Below are 16553 nucleotides of genomic sequence, written 5' to 3' on the forward strand. Positions count from 1 at the left end.
GTGAGCCTGATTAACAGCTGTTGCATTTCCACCATTTAGATAAGCATCTTTGTGTCACTCAAAAAGTGGAAGAAATTGCATATACTGTAGCCATAATTTGTAGCACAGATTGTTGGATGAAATACAAACTAACCTTGCTTACTTATTTCAAAGCGAGGGCACATATTTCAGCCTTGTGGGAAAAAACGGACAAAGAGTTGAAATTCCACAAGGCAGTGACAAAAAGCTTACAGCACCTGGTATTCCCAGGGGGTCTCCCATCCAAGTACTAACCAGGCCCGACCCTGCTTAGCTTCCGAGATCGGACGAGATCAGGCGTACTCAGGCCAGTGTGGCCGCAAGCGAAAGGCAATCTCAAAAAGTGGATGAAATTGCATATACTGTAGCCATAATTTGTAGCACAGATTGTTGGATGAAATACAAACTAACCTTGCTTACTTATTTCAAAGCGAGGGCACATATTTCAGCCTTGTGGGAAAAAACGGACAAAGAGTTGAAATTCCACAAGGCAGTGACAAAAAGCTTACAGCACCTGATATTCCCAGGCGGTCTCCCAACCAAGTACTAACCAGGCCCGACCCTGCTTAGCTTCCGAGATCGGACGAGATCAGGCGTACTCAGGCCGGTGTGGCCGTAAGCGAGAAACTATCTCTTGGTGCACCATGTAAAGTCAAAGTGAGCCTGATTAACAGCTGTTGCATTTCCACCATTTAGATAAGCATCTTTGTGTCACTCAAAAAGTGGAAGAAATTGCATATACTGTAGCCATAATTTGTAGCACAGATTGTTGGATGAAATACAAACTAACCTTGCTTACTTATTTCAAAGCGAGGGCACATATTTCAGCCTTGTGGGAAAAAACGGACAAAGAGTTGAAATTCCACAAGGCAGTGACAAAAAGCTTACAGCACCTGGTATTCCCAGGCGGTCTCCCATCCAAGTACTAACCAGGCCCGACCCTGCTTAGCTTCCGAGATCGGACGAGATCAGGCGTACTCAGGCCAGTGTGGCCGCAAGCGAAAGGCAATCTCAAAAAGTGGATGAAATTGCATATACTGTAGCCATAATTTGTAGCACAGATTGTTGGATGAAATACAAACTAACCTTGCTTACTTATTTCAAAGCGAGGGCACATATTTCAGCCTTGTGGGAAAAAACGGACAAAGAGTTGAAATTCCACAAGGCAGTGACAAAAAGCTTACAGCACCTGGTATTCCCAGGCGGTCTCCCATCCAAGTACTAACCAGGCCCGACCCTGCTTAGCTTCCGAGATCGGACGAGATCAGGCGTACTCAGGCCGGTGTGGCCATAAGCGAGAAACTATCTCTTGGTGCACCATGTAAAGTCAAAGTGAGCCTGATTAACAGCTGTTGCATTTCCACCATTTAGATAAGCATCTTTGTGTCACTCAAAAAGTGGAAGAAATTGCATATACTGTAGCCATAATTTGTAGCACAGATTGTTGGATGAAATACAAACTAACCTTGCTTACTTATTTCAAAGCGAGGGCACATATTTCAGCCTTGTGGGAAAAAACGGACAAAGAGTTGAAATTCCACAAGGCAGTGACAAAAAGCTTACAGCACCTGGTATTCCCAGGCGGTCTCCCATCCAAGTACTAACCAGGACCGACCCTGCTTAGCTTCCGAGATCGGACGAGATCAGGCGTACTCAGGCCAGTGTGGCCGCAAGCGAAAGGCAATCTCAAAAAGTGGATGAAATTGCATATACTGTAGCCATAATTTGTAGCACAGATTGTTGGATGAAATACAAACTAACCTTGCTTACTTATTTCAAAGCGAGGGCACATATTTCAGCCTTGTGGGAAAAAACGGACAAAGAGTTGAAATTCCACAAGGCAGTGACAAAAAGCTTACAGCACCTGGTATTCCCAGGCGGTCTCCCATCCAAGTACTAACCAGGCCCGACCCTGCTTAGCTTCCGAGATCGGACGAGATCAGGCGTACTCAGGCCAGTGTGGCCGCAAGCAAAAGGCAATCTCAAAAAGTGGATGAAATTGCATATACTGTAGCCATAATTTGTAGCACAGATTGTTGGATGAAATACAAACTAACCTTGCTTACTTATTTCAAAGCGAGGGCACATATTTCAGCCTTGTGGGAAAAAACGGACAAAGAGTTGAAATTCCACAAGGCAGTGACAAAAAGCTTACAGCACCTGGTATTCCCAGGCGGTCTCCCATCCAAGTACTAACCAGGCCCGACCCTGCTTAGCTTCCGAGATCGGACGAGATCAGGCGTACTCAGGCCAGTGTGGCCGCAAGCGAAAGGCAATCTCAAAAAGTGGATGAAATTGCATATACTGTAGCCATAATTTGTAGCACAGATTGTTGGATGAAATACAAACTAACCTTGCTTACTTATTTCAAAGCGAGGGCACATATTTCAGCCTTGTGGGAAAAAACGGACAAAGAGTTGAAATTCCACAAGGCAGTGACAAAAAACTTACAGCACCTGGTATTCCCAGGCGGTCTCCCATCCAAGTACTAACCAGGCCCGACCCTGCTTAGCTTCCGAGATCGGACGAGATCAGGCGTACTCAGGCCAGTGTGGCCGCAAGCGAAAGGCAATCTCAAAAAGTGGATGAAATTGCATATACTGTAGCCATAATTTGTAGCACAGATTGTTGGATGAAATACAAACTAACCTTGCTTACTTATTTCAAAGCGAGGGCACATATTTCAGCCTTGTGGGAAAAAACGGACAAAGAGTTGAAATTCCACAAGGCAGTGACAAAAAGCTTACAGCACCTGGTATTCCCAGGCGGTCTCCCATCCAAGTACTAACCAGGCCCGACCCTGCTTAGCTTCCGAGATCGGACGAGATCAGGCGTACTCAGGCCAGTGTGGCCGCAAGCGAAAGGCAATCTCAAAAAGTGGATGAAATTGCATATACTGTAGCCATAATTTGTAGCACAGATTGTTGGATGAAATACAAACTAACCTTGCTTACTTATTTCAAAGCGAGGGCACATATTTCAGCCTTGTGGGAAAAAACGGACAAAGAGTTGAAATTCCACAAGGCAGTGACAAAAAGCTTACAGCACCTGATATTCCCAGGCGGTCTCCCATCCAAGTACTAACCAGGCCCGACCCTGCTTAGCTTCCGAGATCGGACGAGATCAGGCGTACTCAGGCCGGTGTGGCCGTAAGCGAGAAACTATCTCTTGGTGCACTATGTAAAGTCAAAGTGAGCCTGATTAACAGCTGTTGCATTTCCACCATTTAGATAAGCATCTTTGTGTCACTCAAAAAGTGGAAGAAATTGCATATACTGTAGCCATAATTTGTAGCACAGATTGTTGGATGAAATACAAACTAACCTTGCTTACTTATTTCAAAGCGAGGGCACATATTTCAGCCTTGTGGGAAAAAACGGACAAAGAGTTGAAATTCCACAAGGCAGTGACAAAAAGCTTACAGCACCTGGTATTCCCAGGCGGTCTCCCATCCAAGTACTAACCAGGCCCGACCCTGCTTAGCTTCCGAGATCGGACGAGATCAGGCGTACTCAGGCCAGTGTGGCCGCAAGCGAAAGGCAATCTCAAAAAGTGGATGAAATTGCATATACTGTAGCCATAATTTGTAGCACAGATTGTTGGATGAAATACAAACTAACCTTGCTTACTTATTTCAAAGCGAGGGCACATATTTCAGCCTTGTGGGAAAAAACGGACAAAGAGTTGAAATTCCACAAGGCAGTGACAAAAAGCTTACAGCACCTGATATTCCCAGGCGGTCTCCCATCCAAGTACTAACCAGGCCCGACCCTGCTTAGCTTCCGAGATCGGACGAGATCAGGCGTACTCAGGCCGGTGTGGCCGTAAGCGAGAATCTATCTCTTGGTGCACTATGTAAAGTCAAAGTGAGCCTGATTAACAGCTGTTGCATTTCCACCATTTAGATAAGCATCTTTGTGTCACTCAAAAAGTGGAAGAAATTGCATATACTGTAGCCATAATTTGTAGCACAGATTGTTGGATGAAATACAAACTAACCTTGCTTACTTATTTCAAAGCGAGGGCACATATTTCAGCCTTGTGGGAAAAAACGGACAAAGAGTTGAAATTCCACAAGGCAGTGACAAAAAGCTTACAGCACCTGGTATTCCCAGGCGGTCTCCCATCCAAGTACTAACCAGGCCCGACCCTGCTTAGCTTCCGAGATCGGACGAGATCAGGCGTACTCAGGCCAGTGTGGCCGCAAGCGAAAGGCACTCTCAAAAAGTGGATGAAATTGCATATACTGTAGCCATAATTTGTAGCACAGATTGTTGGATGAAATACAAACTAACCTTGCTTACTTATTTCAAAGCGAGGGCACATATTTCAGCCTTGTGGGAAAAAACGGACAAAGAGTTGAAATTCCACAAGGCAATGACAAAAAGCTTACAGCACCTGATATTCCCAGGCGGTCTCCCATCCAAGTACTAACCAGGCCCGACCCTGCTTAGCTTCCGAGATCGGACGAGATCAGGCGTACTCAGGCCGGTGTGGCCGTAAGCGAGAAACTATCTCTTGGTGCACCATGTAAAGTCAAAGTGAGCCTGATTAACAGCTGTTGCATTTCCACCATTTAGATAAGCATCTTTGTGTCACTCAAAAAGTGGAAGAAATTGCATATACTGTAGCCATAATTTGTAGCACAGATTGTTGGATGAAATACAAACTAACCTTGCTTACTTATTTCAAAGCGAGGGCACATATTTCAGCCTTGTGGGAAAAAACGGACAAAGAGTTGAAATTCCACAAGGCAGTGACAAAAAGCTTACAGCACCTGGTATTCCCAGGCGGTCTCCCATCCAAGTACTAACAAGGCCCGACCCTGCTTAGCTTCCGAGATCGGACGAGATCAGGCGTACTCAGGCCAGTGTGGCCGCAAGCGAAAGGCAATCTCAAAAAGTGGATGAAATTGCATATACTGTAGCCATAATTTGTAGCACAGATTGTTGGATGAAATACAAACTAACCTTGCTTACTTATTTCAAAGCGAGGGCACATATTTCAGCCTTGTGGGAAAAAACGGACAAAGAGTTGAAATTCCACAAGGCAGTGACAAAAAGCTTACAGCACCTGATATTCCCAGGAGGTCTCCCATCCAAGTACTAACCAGGCCCGACCCTGCTTAGCTTCCGAGATCGGACGAGATCAGGCGTACTCAGGCCGGTGTGGCCGTAAGCGAGAAACTATCTCTTGGTGCACCATGTAAAGTCAAAGTGAGCCTGATTAACAGCTGTTGCATTTCCACCATTTAGATAAGCATCTTTGTGTCACTCAAAAAGTGGAAGAAATTGCATATACTGTAGCCATAATTTGTAGCACAGATTGTTGGATGAAATACAAACTAACCTTGCTTACTTATTTCAAAGCGAGGGCACATATTTCAGCCTTGTGGGAAAAAACGGACAAAGAGTTGAAATTCCACAAGGCAGTGACAAAAAGCTTACAGCACCTGGTATTCCCAGGGGGTCTCCCATCCAAGTACTAACCAGGCCCGACCCTGCTTAGCTTCCGAGATCGGACGAGATCAGGCGTACTCAGGCCAGTGTGGCCGCAAGCGAAAGGCAATCTCAAAAAGTGGATGAAATTGCATATACTGTAGCCATAATTTGTAGCACAGATTGTTGGATGAAATACAAACTAACCTTGCTTACTTATTTCAAAGCGAGGGCACATATTTCAGCCTTGTGGGAAAAAACGGACAAAGAGTTGAAATTCCACAAGGCAGTGACAAAAAGCTTACAGCACCTGATATTCCCAGGCGGTCTCCCAACCAAGTACTAACCAGGCCCGACCCTGCTTAGCTTCCGAGATCGGACGAGATCAGGCGTACTCAGGCCGGTGTGGCCATAAGCGAGAAACTATCTCTTGGTGCACCATGTAAAGTCAAAGTGAGCCTGATTAACAGCTGTTGCATTTCCACCATTTAGATAAGCATCTTTGTGTCACTCAAAAAGTGGAAGAAATTGCATATACTGTAGCCATAATTTGTAGCACAGATTGTTGGATGAAATACAAACTAACCTTGCTTACTTATTTCAAAGCGAGGGCACATATTTCAGCCTTGTGGGAAAAAACGGACAAAGAGTTGAAATTCCACAAGGCAGTGACAAAAAGCTTACAGCACCTGGTATTCCCAGGCGGTCTCCCATCCAAGTACTAACCAGGACCGACCCTGCTTAGCTTCTGAGATCGGACGAGATCAGGCGTACTCAGGCCAGTGTGGCCGCAAGCGAAAGGCAATCTCAAAAAGTGGATGAAATTGCATATACTGTAGCCATAATTTGTAGCACAGATTGTTGGATGAAATACAAACTAACCTTGCTTACTTATTTCAAAGCGAGGGCACATATTTCAGCCTTGTGGGAAAAAACGGACAAAGAGTTGAAATTCCACAAGGCAGTGACAAAAAGCTTACAGCACCTGGTATTCCCAGGCGGTCTCCCATCCAAGTACTAACCAGGCCCGACCCTGCTTAGCTTCCGAGATCGGACGAGATCAGGCGTACTCAGGCCAGTGTGGCCGCAAGCGAAAGGCAATCTCAAAAAGTGGATGAAATTGCATATACTGTAGCCATAATTTGTAGCACAGATTGTTGGATGAAATACAAACTAACCTTGCTTACTTATTTCAAAGCGAGGGCACATATTTCAGCCTTGTGGGAAAAAACGGACAAAGAGTTGAAATTCCACAAGGCAGTGACAAAAAGCTTACAGCACCTGATATTCCCAGGCGGTCTCCCATCCAAGTACTAACCAGGCCCGACCCTGCTTAGCTTCCGAGATCGGACGAGATCAGGCGTACTCAGGCCGGTGTGGCCGTAAGCGAGAAACTATCTCTTGGTGCACCATGTAAAGTCAAAGTGAGCCTGATTAACAGCTGTTGCATTTCCACCATTTAGATAAGCATCTTTGTGTCACTCAAAAAGTGGAAGAAATTGCATATACTGTAGCCATAATTTGTAGCACAGATTGTTGGATGAAATACAAACTAACCTTGCTTACTTATTTCAAAGCGAGGGCACATATTTCAGCCTTGTGGGAAAAAACGGACAAAGAGTTGAAATTCCACAAGGCAGTGACAAAAAGCTTACAGCACCTGGTATTCCCAGGCGGTCTCCCATCCAAGTACTAACCAGGCCCGACCCTGCTTAGCTTGCGAGATCGGACGAGATCAGGCGTACTCAGGCCAGTGTGGCCGCAAGCGAAAGGCACTCTCAAAAAGTGGATGAAATTGCATATACTGTAGCCATAATTTGTAGCACAGATTGTTGGATGAAATACAAACTAACCTTGCTTACTTATTTCAAAGCGAGGGCACATATTTCAGCCTTGTGGGAAAAAACGGACAAAGAGTTGAAATTCCACAAGGCAGTGACAAAAAGCTTACAGCACCTGATATTCCCAGGCGGTCTCCCATCCAAGTACTAACCAGGCCCGACCCTGCTTAGCTTCCGAGATCGGACGAGATCAGGCGTACTCAGGCCAGTGTGGCCGCAAGCGAAAGGCACTCTCAAAAAGTGGATGAAATTGCATATACTGTAGCCATAATTTGTAGCACAGATTGTTGGATGAAATACAAACTAACCTTGCTTACTTATTTCAAAGCGAGGGCACATATTTCAGCCTTGTGGGAAAAAACGGACAAAGAGTTGAAATTCCACAAGGCAGTGACAAAAAGCTTACAGCACCTGATATTCCCAGGCGGTCTCCCATCCAAGTACTAACCAGGCCCGACCCTGCTTAGCTTCCGAGATCGGACGAGATCAGGCGTACTCAGGCCGGTGTGGCCGTAAGCGAGAAACTATCTCTTGGTGCACCATGTAAAGTCAAAGTGAGCCTGATTAACAGCTGTTGCATTTCCACCATTTAGATAAGCATCTTTGTGTCACTCAAAAAGTGGAAGAAATTGCATATACTGTAGCCATAATTTGTAGCACAGATTGTTGGATGAAATACAAACTAACCTTGCTTACTTATTTCAAAGCGAGGGCACATATTTCAGCCTTGTGGGAAAAAACGGACAAAGAGTTGAAATTCCACAAGGCAGTGACAAAAAGCTTACAGCACCTGGTATTCCCAGGCGGTCTCCCATCCAAGTACTAACCAGGCCCGACCCTGCTTAGCTTCCGAGATCGGACGAGATCAGGCGTACTCAGGCCAGTGTGGCCGCAAGCGAAAGGCAATCTCAAAAAGTGGATGAAATTGCATATACTGTAGCCATAATTTGTAGCACAGATTGTTGGATGAAATACAAACTAACCTTGCTTACTTATTTCAAAGCGAGGGCACATATTTCAGCCTTGTGGGAAAAAACGGACAAAGAGTTGAAATTCCACAAGGCAGTGACAAAAAGCTTACAGCACCTGGTATTCCCAGGCGGTCTCCCATCCAAGTACTAACCAGGCCCGACCCTGCTTAGCTTCCGAGATCGGACGAGATCAGGCGTACTCAGGCCGGTGTGGCCGTAAGCGAGAAACTATCTCTTGGTGCACTATGTAAAGTCAAAGTGAGCCTGATTAACAGCTGTTGCATTTCCACCATTTAGATAAGCATCTTTGTGTCACTCAAAAAGTGGAAGAAATTGCATATACTGTAGCCATAATTTGTAGCACAGATTGTTGGATGAAATACAAACTAACCTTGCTTACTTATTTCAAAGCGAGGGCACATATTTCAGCCTTGTGGGAAAAAACGGACAAAGAGTTGAAATTCCACAAGGCAGTGACAAAAAGCTTACAGCACCTGGTATTCCCAGGCGGTCTCCCATCCAAGTACTAACCAGGCCCGACCCTGCTTAGCTTCCGAGATCGGACGAGATCAGGCGTACTCAGGCCAGTGTGGCCGCAAGCGAAAGGCACTCTCAAAAAGTGGATGAAATTGCATATACTGTAGCCATAATTTGTAGCACAGATTGTTGGATGAAATACAAACTAACCTTGCTTACTTATTTCAAAGCGAGGGCACATATTTCAGCCTTGTGGGAAAAAACGGACAAAGAGTTGAAATTCCACAAGGCAGTGACAAAAAGCTTACAGCACCTGATATTCCCAGGCGGTCTCCCATCCAAGTACTAACCAGGCCCGACCCTGCTTAGCTTCCGAGATCGGACGAGATCAGGCGTACTCAGGCCGGTGTGGCCGTAAGCGAGAAACTATCTCTTGGTGCACCATGTAAAGTCAAAGTGAGCCTGATTAACAGCTGTTGCATTTCCACCATTTAGATAAGCATCTTTGTGTCACTCAAAAAGTGGAAGAAATTGCATATACTGTAGCCATAATTTGTAGCACAGATTGTTGGATGAAATACAAACTAACCTTGCTTACTTATTTCAAAGCGAGGGCACATATTTCAGCCTTGTGGGAAAAAACGGACAAAGAGTTGAAATTCCACAAGGCAGTGACAAAAAGCTTACAGCACCTGGTATTCCCAGGCGGTCTCCCATCCAAGTACTAACCAGGCCCGACCCTGCTTAGCTTCCGAGATCGGACGAGATCAGGCGTACTCAGGCCAGTGTGGCCGCAAGCGAAAGGCACTCTCAAAAAGTGGATGAAATTGCATATACTGTAGCCATAATTTGTAGCACAGATTGTTGGATGAAATACAAACTAACCTTGCTTACTTATTTCAAAGCGAGGGCACATATTTCAGCCTTGTGGGAAAAAACGGACAAAGAGTTGAAATTCCACAAGGCAGTGACAAAAAGCTTACAGCACCTGATATTCCCAGGCGGTCTCCCATCCAAGTACTAACCAGGCCCGACCCTGCTTAGCTTCCGAGATCGGACGAGATCAGGCGTACTCAGGCCGGTGTGGCCGTAAGCGAGAAACTATCTCTTGGTGCACTATGTAAAGTCAAAGTGAGCCTGATTAACAGCTGTTGCATTTCCACCATTTAGATAAGCATCTTTGTGTCACTCAAAAAGTGGAAGAAATTGCATATACTGTAGCCATAATTTGTAGCACAGATTGTTGGATGAAATACAAACTAACCTTGCTTACTTATTTCAAAGCGAGGGCACATATTTCAGCCTTGTGGGAAAAAACGGACAAAGAGTTGAAATTCCACAAGGCAGTGACAAAAAGCTTACAGCACCTGGTATTCCCAGGCGGTCTCCCATCCAAGTACTAACCAGGCCCGACCCTGCTTAGCTTCCGAGATCGGACGAGATCAGGCGTACTCAGGCCAGTGTGGCCGCAAGCGAAAGGCACTCTCAAAAAGTGGATGAAATTGCATATACTGTAGCCATAATTTGTAGCACAGATTGTTGGATGAAATACAAACTAACCTTGCTTACTTATTTCAAAGCGAGGGCACATATTTCAGCCTTGTGGGAAAAAACGGACAAAGAGTTGAAATTCCACAAGGCAGTGACAAAAAGCTTACAGCACCTGATATTCCCAGGCGGTCTCCCATCCAAGTACTAACCAGGCCCGACCCTGCTTAGCTTCCGAGATCGGACGAGATCAGGCGTACTCAGGCCGGTGTGGCCGTAAGCGAGAAACTATCTCTTGGTGCACCATGTAAAGTCAAAGTGAGCCTGATTAACAGCTGTTGCATTTCCACCATTTAGATAAGCATCTTTGTGTCACTCAAAAAGTGGAAGAAATTGCATATACTGTAGCCATAATTTGTAGCACAGATTGTTGGATGAAATACAAACTAACCTTGCTTACTTATTTCAAAGCGAGGGCACATATTTCAGCCTTGTGGGAAAAAACGGACAAAGAGTTGAAATTCCACAAGGCAGTGACAAAAAGCTTACAGCACCTGGTATTCCCAGGCGGTCTCCCATCCAAGTACTAACCAGGCCCGACCCTGCTTAGCTTCCGAGATCGGACGAGATCAGGCGTACTCAGGCCAGTGTGGCCGCAAGCGAAAGGCACTCTCAAAAAGTGGATGAAATTGCATATACTGTAGCCATAATTTGTAGCACAGATTGTTGGATGAAATACAAACTAACCTTGCTTACTTATTTCAAAGCGAGGGCACATATTTCAGCCTTGTGGGAAAAAACGGACAAAGAGTTGAAATTCCACAAGGCAGTGACAAAAAGCTTACAGCACCTGATATTCCCAGGCGGTCTCCCATCCAAGTACTAACCAGGCCCGACCCTGCTTAGCTTCCGAGATCGGACGAGATCAGGCGTACTCAGGCCGGTGTGGCCGTAAGCGAGAAACTATCTCTTGGTGCACCATGTAAAGTCAAAGTGAGCCTGATTAACAGCTGTTGCATTTCCACCATTTAGATAAGCATCTTTGTGTCACTCAAAAAGTGGAAGAAATTGCATATACTGTAGCCATAATTTGTAGCACAGATTGTTGGATGAAATACAAACTAACCTTGCTTACTTATTTCAAAGCGAGGGCACATATTTCAGCCTTGTGGGAAAAAACGGACAAAGAGTTGAAATTCCACAAGGCAGTGACAAAAAGCTTACAGCACCTGGTATTCCCAGGCGGTCTCCCATCCAAGTACTAACCAGGCCCGACCCTGCTTAGCTTCCGAGATCGGACGAGATCAGGCGTACTCAGGCCAGTGTGGCCGCAAGCGAAAGGCAATCTCAAAAAGTGGATGAAATTGCATATACTGTAGCCATAATTTGTAGCACAGATTGTTGGATGAAATACAAACTAACCTTGCTTACTTATTTCAAAGCGAGGGCACATATTTCAGCCTTGTGGGAAAAAACGGACAAAGAGTTGAAATTCCACAAGGCAGTGACAAAAAGCTTACAGCACCTGATATTCCCAGGCGGTCTCCCATCCAAGTACTAACCAGGCCCGACCCTGCTTAGCTTCCGAGATCGGACGAGATCAGGCGTACTCAGGCCGGTGTGGCCGTAAGCGAGAAACTATCTCTTGGTGCACTATGTAAAGTCAAAGTGAGCCTGATTAACAGCTGTTGCATTTCCACCATTTAGATAAGCATCTTTGTGTCACTCAAAAAGTGGAAGAAATTGCATATACTGTAGCCATAATTTGTAGCACAGATTGTTGGATGAAATACAAACTAACCTTGCTTACTTATTTCAAAGCGAGGGCACATATTTCAGCCTTGTGGGAAAAAACGGACAAAGAGTTGAAATTCCACAAGGCAGTGACAAAAAGCTTACAGCACCTGGTATTCCCAGGCGGTCTCCCATCCAAGTACTAACCAGGCCCGACCCTGCTTAGCTTCCGAGATCGGACGAGATCAGGCGTACTCAGGCCGGTGTGGCCGTAAGCGAGAAACTATCTCTTGGTGCACCATGTAAAGTCAAAGTGAGCCTGATTAACAGCTGTTGCATTTCCACCATTTAGATAAGCATCTTTGTGTCACTCAAAAAGTGGAAGAAATTGCATATACTGTAGCCATAATTTGTAGCACAGATTGTTGGATGAAATACAAACTAACCTTGCTTACTTATTTCAAAGCGAGGGCACATATTTCAGCCTTGTGGGAAAAAACGGACAAAGAGTTGAAATTCCACAAGGCAGTGACAAAAAGCTTACAGCACCTGATATTCCCAGGCGGTCTCCCATCCAAGTACTAACCAGGCCCGACCCTGCTTAGCTTCCGAGATCGGACGAGATCAGGCGTACTCAGGCCGGTGTGGCCGTAAGCGAGAAACTATCTCTTGGTGCACCATGTAAAGTCAAAGTGAGCCTGATTAACAGCTGTTGCATTTCCACCATTTAGATAAGCATCTTTGTGTCACTCAAAAAGTGGAAGAAATTGCATATACTGTAGCCATAATTTGTAGCACAGATTGTTGGATGAAATACAAACTAACCTTGCTTACTTATTTCAAAGCGAGGGCACATATTTCAGCCTTGTGGGAAAAAACGGACAAAGAGTTGAAATTCCACAAGGCAGTGACAAAAAGCTTACAGCACCTGGTATTCCCAGGCGGTCTCCCATCCAAGTACTAACCAGGCCCGACCCTGCTTAGCTTCCGAGATCGGACGAGATCAGGCGTACTCAGGCCGGTGTGGCCGTAAGCGAGAAACTATCTCTTGGTGCACCATGTAAAGTCAAAGTGAGCCTGATTAACAGCTGTTGCATTTCCACCATTTAGATAAGCATCTTTGTGTCACTCAAAAAGTGGAAGAAATTGCATATACTGTAGCCATAATTTGTAGCACAGATTGTTGGATGAAATACAAACTAACCTTGCTTACTTATTTCAAAGCGAGGGCACATATTTCAGCCTTGTGGGAAAAAACGGACAAAGAGTTGAAATTCCACAAGGCAGTGACAAAAAGCTTACAGCACCTGATATTCCCAGGCGGTCTCCCATCCAAGTACTAACCAGGCCCGACCCTGCTTAGCTTCCGAGATCGGACGAGATCAGGCGTACTCAGGCCGGTGTGGCCGTAAGCGAGAAACTATCTCTTGGTGCACCATGTAAAGTCAAAGTGAGCCTGATTAACAGCTGTTGCATTTCCACCATTTAGATAAGCATCTTTGTGTCACTCAAAAAGTGGAAGAAATTGCATATACTGTAGCCATAATTTGTAGCACAGATTGTTGGATGAAATACAAACTAACCTTGCTTACTTATTTCAAAGCGAGGGCACATATTTCAGCCTTGTGGGAAAAAACGGACAAAGAGTTGAAATTCCACAAGGCAGTGACAAAAAGCTTACAGCACCTGGTATTCCCAGGCTGTCTCCCATCCAAGTACTAACCAGGCCCGACCCTGCTTAGCTTCCGAGATCGGACGAGATCAGGCGTACTCAGGCCAGTGTGGCCGCAAGCGAAAGGCAATCTCAAAAAGTGGATGAAATTGCATATACTGTAGCCATAATTTGTAGCACAGATTGTTGGATGAAATACAAACTAACCTTGCTTACTTATTTCAAAGCGAGGGCACATATTTCAGCCTTGTGGGAAAAAACGGACAAAGAGTTGAAATTCCACAAGGCAGTGACAAAAAGCTTACAGCACCTGATATTCCCAGGCGGTCTCCCATCCAAGTACTAACCAGGCCCGACCCTGCTTAGCTTCCGAGATCGGACGAGATCAGGCGTACTCAGGCCGGTGTGGCCGTAAGCGAGAAACTATCTCTTGGTGCACTATGTAAAGTCAAAGTGAGCCTGATTAACAGCTGTTGCATTTCCACCATTTAGATAAGCATCTTTGTGTCACTCAAAAAGTGGAAGAAATTGCATATACTGTAGCCATAATTTGTAGCACAGATTGTTGGATGAAATACAAACTAACCTTGCTTACTTATTTCAAAGCGAGGGCACATATTTCAGCCTTGTGGGAAAAAACGGACAAAGAGTTGAAATTCCACAAGGCAGTGACAAAAAGCTTACAGCACCTGGTATTCCCAGGCGGTCTCCCATCCAAGTACTAACCAGGCCCGACCCTGCTTAGCTTCCGAGATCGGACGAGATCAGGCGTACTCAGGCCAGTGTGGCCGCAAGCGAAAGGCACTCTCAAAAAGTGGATGAAATTGCATATACTGTAGCCATAATTTGTAGCACAGATTGTTGGATGAAATACAAACTAACCTTGCTTACTTATTTCAAAGCGAGGGCACATATTTCAGCCTTGTGGGAAAAAACGGACAAAGAGTTGAAATTCCACAAGGCAGTGACAAAAAGCTTACAGCACCTGATATTCCCAGGCGGTCTCCCATCCAAGTACTAACCAGGCCCGACCCTGCTTAGCTTCCGAGATCGGACGAGATCAGGCGTACTCAGGCCGGTGTGGCCGTAAGCGAGAAACTATCTCTTGGTGCACTATGTAAAGTCAAAGTGAGCCTGATTAACAGCTGTTGCATTTCCACCATTTAGATAAGCATCTTTGTGTCACTCAAAAAGTGGAAGAAATTGCATATACTGTAGCCATAATTTGTAGCACAGATTGTTGGATGAAATACAAACTAACCTTGCTTACTTATTTCAAAGCGAGGGCACATATTTCAGCCTTGTGGGAAAAAACGGACAAAGAGTTGAAATTCCACAAGGCAGTGACAAAAAGCTTACAGCACCTGGTATTCCCAGGCGGTCTCCCATCCAAGTACTAACCAGGCCCGACCCTGCTTAGCTTCCGAGATCGGACGAGATCAGGCGTACTCAGGCCAGTGTGGCCGCAAGCGAAAGGCAATCTCAAAAAGTGGATGAAATTGCATATACTGTAGCCATAATTTGTAGCACAGATTGTTGGATGAAATACAAACTAACCTTGCTTACTTATTTCAAAGCGAGGGCACATATTTCAGCCTTGTGGGAAAAAACGGACAAAGAGTTGAAATTCCACAAGGCAGTGACAAAAAGCTTACAGCACCTGGTATTCCCAGGCGGTCTCCCATCCAAGTACTAACCAGGCCCGACCCTGCTTAGCTTCCGAGATCGGACGAGATCAGGCGTACTCAGGCCAGTGTGGCCGCAAGCGAAAGGCAATCTCAAAAAGTGGATGAAATTGCATATACTGTAGCCATAATTTGTAGCACAGATTGTTGGATGAAATACAAACTAACCTTGCTTACTTATTTCAAAGCGAGGGCACATATTTCAGCCTTGTGGGAAAAAACGGACAAAGAGTTGAAATTCCACAAGGCAGTGACAAAAAGCTTACAGCACCTGATATTCCCAGGCGGTCTCCCAACCAAGTACTAACCAGGCCCGACCCTGCTTAGCTTCCGAGATCGGACGAGATCAGGCGTACTCAGGCCGGTGTGGCCGTAAGCGAGAAACTATCTCTTGGTGCACCATGTAAAGTCAAAGTGAGCCTGATTAAAAGCTGTTGCATTTCCACCATTTAGATAAGCATCTTTGTGTCACTCAAAAAGTGGAAGAAATTGCATATACTGTAGCCATAATTTGTAGCACAGATTGTTGGATGAAATACAAACTAACCTTGCTTACTTATTTCAAAGCGAGGGCACATATTTCAGCCTTGTGGGAAAAAACGGACAAAGAGTTGAAATTCCACAAGGCAGTGACAAAAAGCTTACAGCACCTGGTATTCCCAGGCGGTCTCCCATCCAAGTACTAACCAGGCCCGACCCTGCTTAGCTTCCGAGATCGGACGAGATCAGGCGTACTCAGGCCAGTGTGGCCGCAAGCGAAAGGCAATCTCAAAAAGTGGATGAAATTGCATATACTGTAGCCATAATTTGTAGCACAGATTGTTGGATGAAATACAAACTAACCTTGCTTACTTATTTCAAAGCGAGGGCACATATTTCAGCCTTGTGGGAAAAAACGGACAAAGAGTTGAAATTCCACAAGGCAGTGACAAAAAGCTTACAGCACCTGATATTCCCAGGCGGTCTCCCAACCAAGTACTAACCAGGCCCGACCCTGCTTAGCTTCCGAGATCGGACGAGATCAGGCGTACTCAGGCCGGTGTGGCCGTAAGCGAGAAACTATCTCTTGGTGCACCATGTAAAGTCAAAGTGAGCCTGATTAACAGCTGTTGCATTTCCACCATTTAGATAAGCATCTTTGTGTCACTCAAAAAGTGGAAGAAATTGCATATACTGTAGCCATAATTTGTAGCACAGATTGTTGGATGAAATACAAACTAACCTTGCTT

General features: G+C 45.3%; 45 non-coding genes and 4 pseudogenes across 45 annotated transcripts; all 49 read right to left on the reverse strand.

Annotated features, from left to right (window-relative positions):
• Positions 1–224: 224 nt before the first annotated feature.
• On the reverse strand, positions 225–343 carry LOC118962719. Its single transcript, XR_005050051.1, has one exon. It is a non-coding gene; the product is annotated as a 5S ribosomal RNA (ribosomal RNA).
• Positions 344–520: 177 nt separating this feature from the next.
• LOC118962671 lies at positions 521–639 on the reverse strand. Its single transcript, XR_005050003.1, has one exon. It is a non-coding gene; the product is annotated as a 5S ribosomal RNA (ribosomal RNA).
• Positions 640–899: 260 nt separating this feature from the next.
• Positions 900–1018, reverse strand: LOC118962688. Its single transcript, XR_005050020.1, has one exon. It is a non-coding gene; the product is annotated as a 5S ribosomal RNA (ribosomal RNA).
• A 177-nt stretch (positions 1019–1195) lies between these two features.
• LOC118962769 lies at positions 1196–1314 on the reverse strand. Its single transcript, XR_005050091.1, has one exon. It is a non-coding gene; the product is annotated as a 5S ribosomal RNA (ribosomal RNA).
• A 260-nt stretch (positions 1315–1574) lies between these two features.
• LOC118962743 lies at positions 1575–1693 on the reverse strand (annotated as a pseudogene).
• A 177-nt stretch (positions 1694–1870) lies between these two features.
• Positions 1871–1989, reverse strand: LOC118962689. Its single transcript, XR_005050021.1, has one exon. It is a non-coding gene; the product is annotated as a 5S ribosomal RNA (ribosomal RNA).
• A 177-nt stretch (positions 1990–2166) lies between these two features.
• On the reverse strand, positions 2167–2285 carry LOC118962691. The gene has a single exon (XR_005050023.1). It is a non-coding gene; the product is annotated as a 5S ribosomal RNA (ribosomal RNA).
• A 177-nt stretch (positions 2286–2462) lies between these two features.
• Positions 2463–2581, reverse strand: LOC118962740. Its single transcript, XR_005050072.1, has one exon. It is a non-coding gene; the product is annotated as a 5S ribosomal RNA (ribosomal RNA).
• A 177-nt stretch (positions 2582–2758) lies between these two features.
• LOC118962692 lies at positions 2759–2877 on the reverse strand. The gene has a single exon (XR_005050024.1). It is a non-coding gene; the product is annotated as a 5S ribosomal RNA (ribosomal RNA).
• A 177-nt stretch (positions 2878–3054) lies between these two features.
• LOC118962773 lies at positions 3055–3173 on the reverse strand. Its single transcript, XR_005050095.1, has one exon. It is a non-coding gene; the product is annotated as a 5S ribosomal RNA (ribosomal RNA).
• Positions 3174–3433: 260 nt separating this feature from the next.
• On the reverse strand, positions 3434–3552 carry LOC118962693. The gene has a single exon (XR_005050025.1). It is a non-coding gene; the product is annotated as a 5S ribosomal RNA (ribosomal RNA).
• A 177-nt stretch (positions 3553–3729) lies between these two features.
• Positions 3730–3848, reverse strand: LOC118962774. Its single transcript, XR_005050096.1, has one exon. It is a non-coding gene; the product is annotated as a 5S ribosomal RNA (ribosomal RNA).
• A 260-nt stretch (positions 3849–4108) lies between these two features.
• On the reverse strand, positions 4109–4227 carry LOC118962694. Its single transcript, XR_005050026.1, has one exon. It is a non-coding gene; the product is annotated as a 5S ribosomal RNA (ribosomal RNA).
• A 177-nt stretch (positions 4228–4404) lies between these two features.
• Positions 4405–4523, reverse strand: LOC118962775. Its single transcript, XR_005050097.1, has one exon. It is a non-coding gene; the product is annotated as a 5S ribosomal RNA (ribosomal RNA).
• A 260-nt stretch (positions 4524–4783) lies between these two features.
• LOC118962749 lies at positions 4784–4902 on the reverse strand (annotated as a pseudogene).
• A 177-nt stretch (positions 4903–5079) lies between these two features.
• LOC118962767 lies at positions 5080–5198 on the reverse strand. The gene has a single exon (XR_005050089.1). It is a non-coding gene; the product is annotated as a 5S ribosomal RNA (ribosomal RNA).
• Positions 5199–5458: 260 nt separating this feature from the next.
• Positions 5459–5577, reverse strand: LOC118962720. Its single transcript, XR_005050052.1, has one exon. It is a non-coding gene; the product is annotated as a 5S ribosomal RNA (ribosomal RNA).
• A 177-nt stretch (positions 5578–5754) lies between these two features.
• LOC118962721 lies at positions 5755–5873 on the reverse strand. Its single transcript, XR_005050053.1, has one exon. It is a non-coding gene; the product is annotated as a 5S ribosomal RNA (ribosomal RNA).
• A 260-nt stretch (positions 5874–6133) lies between these two features.
• LOC118962732 lies at positions 6134–6252 on the reverse strand. Its single transcript, XR_005050064.1, has one exon. It is a non-coding gene; the product is annotated as a 5S ribosomal RNA (ribosomal RNA).
• Positions 6253–6429: 177 nt separating this feature from the next.
• LOC118962695 lies at positions 6430–6548 on the reverse strand. The gene has a single exon (XR_005050027.1). It is a non-coding gene; the product is annotated as a 5S ribosomal RNA (ribosomal RNA).
• A 177-nt stretch (positions 6549–6725) lies between these two features.
• On the reverse strand, positions 6726–6844 carry LOC118962776. The gene has a single exon (XR_005050098.1). It is a non-coding gene; the product is annotated as a 5S ribosomal RNA (ribosomal RNA).
• Positions 6845–7104: 260 nt separating this feature from the next.
• Positions 7105–7223, reverse strand: LOC118962746 (annotated as a pseudogene).
• A 177-nt stretch (positions 7224–7400) lies between these two features.
• LOC118962730 lies at positions 7401–7519 on the reverse strand. Its single transcript, XR_005050062.1, has one exon. It is a non-coding gene; the product is annotated as a 5S ribosomal RNA (ribosomal RNA).
• A 177-nt stretch (positions 7520–7696) lies between these two features.
• On the reverse strand, positions 7697–7815 carry LOC118962778. Its single transcript, XR_005050100.1, has one exon. It is a non-coding gene; the product is annotated as a 5S ribosomal RNA (ribosomal RNA).
• A 260-nt stretch (positions 7816–8075) lies between these two features.
• Positions 8076–8194, reverse strand: LOC118962696. Its single transcript, XR_005050028.1, has one exon. It is a non-coding gene; the product is annotated as a 5S ribosomal RNA (ribosomal RNA).
• A 177-nt stretch (positions 8195–8371) lies between these two features.
• On the reverse strand, positions 8372–8490 carry LOC118962734. The gene has a single exon (XR_005050066.1). It is a non-coding gene; the product is annotated as a 5S ribosomal RNA (ribosomal RNA).
• Positions 8491–8750: 260 nt separating this feature from the next.
• On the reverse strand, positions 8751–8869 carry LOC118962697. Its single transcript, XR_005050029.1, has one exon. It is a non-coding gene; the product is annotated as a 5S ribosomal RNA (ribosomal RNA).
• Positions 8870–9046: 177 nt separating this feature from the next.
• LOC118962779 lies at positions 9047–9165 on the reverse strand. Its single transcript, XR_005050101.1, has one exon. It is a non-coding gene; the product is annotated as a 5S ribosomal RNA (ribosomal RNA).
• Positions 9166–9425: 260 nt separating this feature from the next.
• LOC118962698 lies at positions 9426–9544 on the reverse strand. The gene has a single exon (XR_005050030.1). It is a non-coding gene; the product is annotated as a 5S ribosomal RNA (ribosomal RNA).
• Positions 9545–9721: 177 nt separating this feature from the next.
• On the reverse strand, positions 9722–9840 carry LOC118962780. Its single transcript, XR_005050102.1, has one exon. It is a non-coding gene; the product is annotated as a 5S ribosomal RNA (ribosomal RNA).
• Positions 9841–10100: 260 nt separating this feature from the next.
• LOC118962699 lies at positions 10101–10219 on the reverse strand. Its single transcript, XR_005050031.1, has one exon. It is a non-coding gene; the product is annotated as a 5S ribosomal RNA (ribosomal RNA).
• Positions 10220–10396: 177 nt separating this feature from the next.
• On the reverse strand, positions 10397–10515 carry LOC118962781. The gene has a single exon (XR_005050103.1). It is a non-coding gene; the product is annotated as a 5S ribosomal RNA (ribosomal RNA).
• Positions 10516–10775: 260 nt separating this feature from the next.
• Positions 10776–10894, reverse strand: LOC118962700. Its single transcript, XR_005050032.1, has one exon. It is a non-coding gene; the product is annotated as a 5S ribosomal RNA (ribosomal RNA).
• Positions 10895–11071: 177 nt separating this feature from the next.
• Positions 11072–11190, reverse strand: LOC118962782. The gene has a single exon (XR_005050104.1). It is a non-coding gene; the product is annotated as a 5S ribosomal RNA (ribosomal RNA).
• A 260-nt stretch (positions 11191–11450) lies between these two features.
• LOC118962702 lies at positions 11451–11569 on the reverse strand. Its single transcript, XR_005050034.1, has one exon. It is a non-coding gene; the product is annotated as a 5S ribosomal RNA (ribosomal RNA).
• A 177-nt stretch (positions 11570–11746) lies between these two features.
• On the reverse strand, positions 11747–11865 carry LOC118962783. Its single transcript, XR_005050105.1, has one exon. It is a non-coding gene; the product is annotated as a 5S ribosomal RNA (ribosomal RNA).
• A 260-nt stretch (positions 11866–12125) lies between these two features.
• Positions 12126–12244, reverse strand: LOC118962745. The gene has a single exon (XR_005050074.1). It is a non-coding gene; the product is annotated as a 5S ribosomal RNA (ribosomal RNA).
• A 260-nt stretch (positions 12245–12504) lies between these two features.
• Positions 12505–12623, reverse strand: LOC118962784. Its single transcript, XR_005050106.1, has one exon. It is a non-coding gene; the product is annotated as a 5S ribosomal RNA (ribosomal RNA).
• A 260-nt stretch (positions 12624–12883) lies between these two features.
• On the reverse strand, positions 12884–13002 carry LOC118962753. Its single transcript, XR_005050075.1, has one exon. It is a non-coding gene; the product is annotated as a 5S ribosomal RNA (ribosomal RNA).
• A 260-nt stretch (positions 13003–13262) lies between these two features.
• Positions 13263–13381, reverse strand: LOC118962785. The gene has a single exon (XR_005050107.1). It is a non-coding gene; the product is annotated as a 5S ribosomal RNA (ribosomal RNA).
• A 260-nt stretch (positions 13382–13641) lies between these two features.
• LOC118962751 lies at positions 13642–13760 on the reverse strand (annotated as a pseudogene).
• A 177-nt stretch (positions 13761–13937) lies between these two features.
• LOC118962786 lies at positions 13938–14056 on the reverse strand. The gene has a single exon (XR_005050108.1). It is a non-coding gene; the product is annotated as a 5S ribosomal RNA (ribosomal RNA).
• Positions 14057–14316: 260 nt separating this feature from the next.
• Positions 14317–14435, reverse strand: LOC118962703. Its single transcript, XR_005050035.1, has one exon. It is a non-coding gene; the product is annotated as a 5S ribosomal RNA (ribosomal RNA).
• Positions 14436–14612: 177 nt separating this feature from the next.
• On the reverse strand, positions 14613–14731 carry LOC118962787. Its single transcript, XR_005050109.1, has one exon. It is a non-coding gene; the product is annotated as a 5S ribosomal RNA (ribosomal RNA).
• Positions 14732–14991: 260 nt separating this feature from the next.
• LOC118962704 lies at positions 14992–15110 on the reverse strand. Its single transcript, XR_005050036.1, has one exon. It is a non-coding gene; the product is annotated as a 5S ribosomal RNA (ribosomal RNA).
• Positions 15111–15287: 177 nt separating this feature from the next.
• Positions 15288–15406, reverse strand: LOC118962705. Its single transcript, XR_005050037.1, has one exon. It is a non-coding gene; the product is annotated as a 5S ribosomal RNA (ribosomal RNA).
• A 177-nt stretch (positions 15407–15583) lies between these two features.
• LOC118962672 lies at positions 15584–15702 on the reverse strand. Its single transcript, XR_005050004.1, has one exon. It is a non-coding gene; the product is annotated as a 5S ribosomal RNA (ribosomal RNA).
• A 260-nt stretch (positions 15703–15962) lies between these two features.
• LOC118962706 lies at positions 15963–16081 on the reverse strand. Its single transcript, XR_005050038.1, has one exon. It is a non-coding gene; the product is annotated as a 5S ribosomal RNA (ribosomal RNA).
• Positions 16082–16258: 177 nt separating this feature from the next.
• On the reverse strand, positions 16259–16377 carry LOC118962673. Its single transcript, XR_005050005.1, has one exon. It is a non-coding gene; the product is annotated as a 5S ribosomal RNA (ribosomal RNA).
• Between the last annotated feature and the right edge of the window lie 176 nt (positions 16378–16553).

Source organism: Oncorhynchus mykiss, unplaced genomic scaffold (genome assembly GCF_013265735.2).
Source record: "Oncorhynchus mykiss isolate Arlee unplaced genomic scaffold, USDA_OmykA_1.1 un_scaffold_792, whole genome shotgun sequence".
Taxonomy (NCBI): Eukaryota; Metazoa; Chordata; class Actinopteri; order Salmoniformes; family Salmonidae; genus Oncorhynchus; species Oncorhynchus mykiss.